Here is a 6414-nt window from a genome sequence, read left to right on the forward strand (position 1 = left end):
CGGCAAGGACGATAAAGAAGATACATGGAGGTGGTGAGAATTGCACCCATAGCACTTGTTGCAGGTTGGATGACCAAGTTGACCAAGTGCCCCCCAAGTAACTAATGCTGATGCACAGTGGAGAAAATGTCATGGATTTCAAATGTCAGACGACCAGTGCTGGAATTACAAGAATCCTGCACACTGTCCAACTTGCACATTTTTTATCAATAGCAACATGTTTGGTATCAGACCTTCATTGGGGGAACATTCTGCAGGGACGGGCAGAACAACTTGAAAAGGGTGTGGCTACCAGAAGTGTTGACACGCTGTGAGAGTGCTTTTAAATAGAGTTACAACAGTTACTACTGTTGCCTGGAAGTCGTAGCGGTAGCGTTGCTTCCATTCCGAGACCAGACCAAGACCTTAAATAAGGGGTTTCGAGACCAAGACCTATCTCAAGTACTACAACATCAGCTACAAGTTTGTGCCTAATCAGTATCATGGCATCAAGTGTGGGCAAATCAATGAAATAGATACACGACAACCCTTTGACAAATACTTGACAAGCAATCGAGCAATACATTGTAAGTTAATCAATTGAATGAACAAAACAGAAGTTTGACAATCAATCAAGAGCATAAAGTTGGGGGGCGCTGGTGGCCTAACGGGCCAAGGGCCCTACATACAGAGGCTACAGTCCTTGTCACAAGGGTTGCCAGTTCGATTCCCGACTGGTTGACCATGTCCTGCATGTCTTCCCCCACTCTCTACTCCCCATATTTCCTGTCTCTCTTCAGCTGTCCTATGGAATAAAGGCAAAACAAAAATATATCACTTAAAAAAAAAAAAGTATTCGGTTGGAACAACCAGCGCTATCTTTATGGTCTTAAAAATAGAAGTACAAAGACAAGTGTGTCTTGCCTACAGTCAAGCAGGGTGGTGGGAGTGTCATGGTCTGGGGCTGCACGAGTCCTGCCGGCACTGGGGAGCTACAGTTCACTGAGGGAACCATGAATGCCAACATGTACTGTGACATACTGAAGCAGAGCATGATCCCCCCCCCCCACCTCCTCTTCGGGAACTGGGCCCCAGCAGTACTCCAACATGATAACGACCCCAAACACACCTCCAAGACGGCCCCTTGCCTTGCTAAAGAAGCTGAGGGTGAAGGTGATGGAGTGGCCAAGCATGTCTCCAGACCTAAACCCTATTGAGTGTCTGTGGGGCGTCCTCCATGATGTCATCATAGAGGAGTAGAAGAGGACTCCAGTGGGAACCTGTGAAGCTCTGGTGAACTCCATGCCCAAGAGAGTTAAGGCAGTGCTGGAAATAATGGTGGCCACAAAATATTGCCACTTTGGGTCCAATTTGGACATTTTCACATAGGGGTGTACTCACTTTTGTTGCTGGTAGTTTAGACATGAATGCATTAATGCAACATTATACTCTAAAAGTAACTTCCTGTTTTGGATTGGCTGCAAAAAAAGTTGCGAAACTAAATCAATTAAGTGTAAAAATGAAAAGGTTCAGTAGCAATGTGAAAGTCATTGGTATGTCTGTCACTGTTAGCAACACTTTCACATCCAGCATTGTAATTCAACTTATTGTTAACATGGAAAGCTTCACTGGTAAAGCTTTGATGTGACTAAGTTTGCAGCTGCCTCATGGCAAGGGGACAAATAAAGTCATTATTTTCCAAAATTAGGAACTCAGCTGGAAAAAAAAAAACAAGAGGCCTATGACAGCGCCAAGCCCCCCCCACCTCTGCAAAAACCGGACAATTAATTACTCTGCAGCAGTGCAATGTTTGCATAACCGACGCCTCTAATCTTCAAAGTCCAACTCCTCTGTTAGCACAAGCTTGACAACAAAAGGAATCCCCCTTTATAGATTCAGCTCCACTTCTCAGCACGGCTTGCGTCCTGCTGTGGCGTCCGCTATCACTGGCTGGTTTAATAGCAGCTGAATGTGGCGGATGTTCTGAATAATTCGGCTGCGGAGACAAATTGTGGGCAAGCCTGGGAGATTAAACGTCCGTTTGTAGACTGCTTCAGTGATCACCCCAATGTTTTATTGACCACTGATATATGAAGCAGAAATACATATTGAACACGCCGCTTGATGAATAGGTTAACGATGTGTTGACCCAGAGGAGGGTTCTCCCCCTGCCTCGCATGGCAGCAACAGGCGGGCACAATAATTGGAAAAGTAGAATTAGAGGTGAAGCTATTACTATGCATCAATACAAGCTGATTTGAAGCAGAGGGTGTTTTTAACTGCTGGTAAAAAAAAAAAAAAAAAAGGTTTGTGCAGAGAAAACATGGACGAGGTCAGAGCGGTGTTTGGCCTGTATGCAGCGTTTCGATTGGTCTGAAATTGCCCAGCAAATTAAATCAAACATCCACAGATTAAACATGGCTTTGGTGGAGGTAAACAGAGGAGAACAAATAGAGTACTCCCACATAAACAAAGTGCCCTCTTCTACTTTTTGTTATGTGCTTGGCTCTTTTTGCAAATGGACGGGATTTCAATCTTATAAAATCAAGAGAAAAACAGGGTTATGTGGGAATACTCACATCAGGGGCCAAACGGATAAACAGTGTGGGTGGAGGCTGATACAACACACAAATACCGCTTTTAAATGTCTGAATATTTACATGTGTGCCTCTGATTGGAAAGAGTACAGAAAAAAGAGGGTTACTTTTCTCTTAGCTGTTCTACTATTAGAACGCAATTTTCAATTACATCAAGATAGATCTTCATGACAGTGATGCTGCTCAGTCTGGCTTTTATGAAGTGTTCAACAAAAAAAAAAAAAATATATATATATATATTTTTTTATTACTTAGCTTTTACTGTGATATTTGAATGCTGCTTTATTATTTTAGTAATTTTAACTGTTATCTTATTCTATTTTTATTTATCTATTCATTCATTTATTTATTGTATTTATCTACTCAGTTTTTATTGGAATTTTTAGCCTTAGTTTTATTTTCAACCCTTATCCTTACCCTTTTAAAAACTATTCTAACTATTTGTATTCTTAAGATAGATGGAATAACATCCAGAGAATTACAACACTTGATCACGTTAGCATTTCTATCTGTAAAATGGACAATTTTAATGAATTGGAAGGTAAGAAAGGCAAAATGTTTTGATATAGACAGCTGGCTTAAAGATTATTTAGAACTGATATCTATGGAGCAAGCAGCATCAGCACTTGTAGATCCAGGCAGTGGCCACAGAGGCTCTTTGAATTTTATTTTATCAGTGATGGATAAAAGACCTTGATGGCTCCTATTGATACTTGACCTGATTTTTAAACCCCATGAATTCTTGAATGAACGTGAATGTATACATTTTATTTATTTATTTATTTTTCAATTTTCTTTATCTATACACTGAACAATATTTACGCTCCACCCCTTACTCCCCTGTCTTGTCCTGTTGTGGGTTATCAAGTTTATTTGTTTGTATGTATATTTGTTTGTTTGTTTAGACCTTGTCCAGTCAGAGTTGTGTTGTTGTATTATAATTTTGTGTAATAAAATAAAAAAAAATAAAAAGTAAAAAAATATTGATGCTTTAACTCATTTTAATAACATATATTTTATTGTTGGTGCGCATTAGTTTCTATTTTATTTATTTATTTATTTATTTTTATTTGTTTTAAATTTGATGCTTTAACTTATTTGATAACATATTTTATTGTTGGTGTGCATTAGTTTCTATGTTATTTTATTTTATTAATTTATTTTATTTATTATTTTGATGCTTTAACTTATTTTAATAACATATATGTTATTGTTGGTGTGCATTAGTCTCTATTTTATTTATTTATTTATTTATTTAATTTATTTGATGCTTTAACTTATTGGATAATATATTTTATTTATTTATTTATTTATTATTTATTATTTATTATTTATTTTTATTTTGTATTTATTTGTTTTAATATTGATGCTTTAACTTATTTGATAACATATTTTATCGTTGGTGTGCATTAGTCTCTATTTTATTTCACTTTTATTTTTATTAGTACTATTTTTATTATTATCACTCAGTAATAATTATAATAATAATAATAATAATAATAATAATAATAATAATATTAATAATGAGAATATTATTATTAATAATAATAATAATAGTTTAAAATTTTTTAAAAAACTCATTTTTTATGAATTTTCATAAAACACTACATTTTAAGATACATCTAATTAATAATATAATTTTGACTTAGTCAAAGCCACCCATACCTAAAGCTCATAATAGAGGAAAATATGTTATTTGAATTTATTTCTTTTAATTTTAAAAAGTGCATTTTCTGTTTTTGCAAAATAACTCTTCATTAAAAAAAGATAGAGCAGAAATAACCTCTAAAAAGTAAGCAATTAAAGAAGGAAAACTAATTAAATTATTAAGTATGATAATAAACAGATAAAGCTGAATGACAGTTTCACTTAATTATTAAATGCAAAGGGTTAATTTTAAATACTAAATATATATATATTCAAACATGTGTAAAAATAAGTAAATAAATAAATACAAAGTGTGTCTTGTGAGGGTTAATGTTTGTGTGGGGGTATGAAGGTGAGACATTTAAGTGGAAAGATTTATAAATTATGAGGAATTATAATTTTTTTTTTAATGCTTTAATGGTTATTAACTTTCACTAACATTAGCAACACCAGAGACAAACTGATCACACATCATGTCAAGCCAATCCACAGAAAAGAGTTCAGACATAAAGTGAGGTACTATTTTGCTAATTAGCTCCCTAAAACCACATCCTCATCAACATACTACTTCCACCTATCTCATGCTCCAGTGTAAAGCTGAAGACTTACACAGATTCAACAGGCAACATACAAGATTAGAACTACTGCATGCACACTCTTTGCTCACATACCACCAATGCAAAGACAGAAATATAGATGGCCAAAAAAGGCAGCTTAATTCTTGACATATCTGGAGAGAGTCCCAACACTCCTGCAGGACTGGACCGCATTGACAGCTCCAAACTGACAGCCTCATTCAGGTCCACATACAACCTGAGAGGGATTAATAATTCTGAAATCAAGACACACTGCCATCCCCCCTTTTTGAAGCTATGTGACCACTACTTTTTCAGTCTCATGCTAATATTGCTAACAGTAACGCTGCTCTAAACAACTACACATCCCAGAATGCATCCCACCTCAAGCACATCAGGTGTCTCAAAAATCCAGCCACATCAAACACAAGCGTAAGATCAAAACATGTCCTCTTACCTGGAGAAGGAATGGATCACAGAGGCCTGGGCTGGGGTTCTTTTCAGTGCCATCCTGGTACCTAAGGGGTGTTGTCCTCCTTTAAACCAGGACCTCGCCAACAGTTCTAGAGCAAATGTGGACACGGGTGCATTCAGTGTCCACAAACAGAAGTGAAGGTGTGTTCCCATGCATGAGGAGTTAATAGCCATGAAACTCACGTTAGCTCAGGTTGTTTTCCCACACTCAGTCCACATGGCAGGGTTACGTTAGGTCAGGAAACTCTATCTCCTGTTGTAGGAGGAGAAGTGGAATCACTATGGTGCATTTCCTCAAAGAGTTTCAGTTTGGGCTTCAGTGCAGTAAATGTTGATCTTGCAGAGAGTTGCAGATTCATTCAATAAAAGAGCTAAATGCTAAAAGTCAAACACAACTTACTTCAAATGTCCGTTCAATGAAGTCCTAAAGGAGTCACAGAGAGCCTCCAGATGACAGCTGCAGTTACAGAAGGGTGGAAACACACTGAGGTTAAATGCACTCTGGGCCAGGAGCAACAGGTGGAGCCAATCAGGGTAATCAAGGGGGAGGGAAGCACACATGGGCAGGAAGTCAACCTCATCCAGACACACAGGGAGCAAGAACTACAATGTGACTCAGGAAACACAAGATTAAAAACTACAAGTCAACCAGGAAGTGACAAAGGGACTACAAAACACATAAAAACCAACAGATAACAACAAGGCTGCAGTTTCACACCCTTATATAAACATTGGAGGTGTGTTTTTTTTAATTAGGAAAAGCTGGTACAAGCTTTTTTTTTGTTGTGTGCAGGACTTAGAACGTATAAAGAATAAAGGAGATGCCACTCCTCCCATATTAGCTTCTACACTGGTTCCCTTTAAAATCCTTCTTCTGTCCTGCAAAGCTCTAAATCATCACTTAATAGTGTTTCACTTGCATTTAATGCTTTGTAGAGCATGGGAGGTGGAGCCTTCAGTTATCAGGCCCCTCTCCTTTGGAATTATCTACCAGTAAGGGTCCAAGAGGTAGACACCCTCTCCAGTTTTAAGAGGGACTGGATATATTCTATCTTGACGTTGGATGTTTGCTAGTAATATAGTGCAATACAAATAAAGGCTGGCTCTACCTCCCGTACTAGTTTTGGAGACTGTCGATTCAC

General features: G+C 37.4%; 1 protein-coding gene across 1 annotated transcript in view; it reads right to left on the reverse strand.

The window, feature by feature from the left end:
- Window positions 1-5772, reverse strand: part of LOC117808084 (protein unc-80 homolog) — a 229210-nt gene extending 223438 nt beyond the window's left edge. Inside the window, exons 1-3 of the mRNA XM_034677555.1 lie at window positions 5673-5772; window positions 5456-5525; window positions 5256-5361 (exon numbers count right to left, since the gene is read on the reverse strand). The gene's annotated coding sequence lies outside the window, so the exon portion shown is untranslated. The remainder of the gene's footprint in view (window positions 1-5255; window positions 5362-5455; window positions 5526-5672) is intronic.
- Between the last annotated feature and the right edge of the window lie 642 nt (window positions 5773-6414).

The sequence above is a fragment of the Notolabrus celidotus genome, chromosome 24 (genome assembly GCF_009762535.1).
Source record: "Notolabrus celidotus isolate fNotCel1 chromosome 24, fNotCel1.pri, whole genome shotgun sequence".
Lineage (NCBI taxonomy): Eukaryota > Metazoa > Chordata > Actinopteri > Labriformes > Labridae > Notolabrus > Notolabrus celidotus.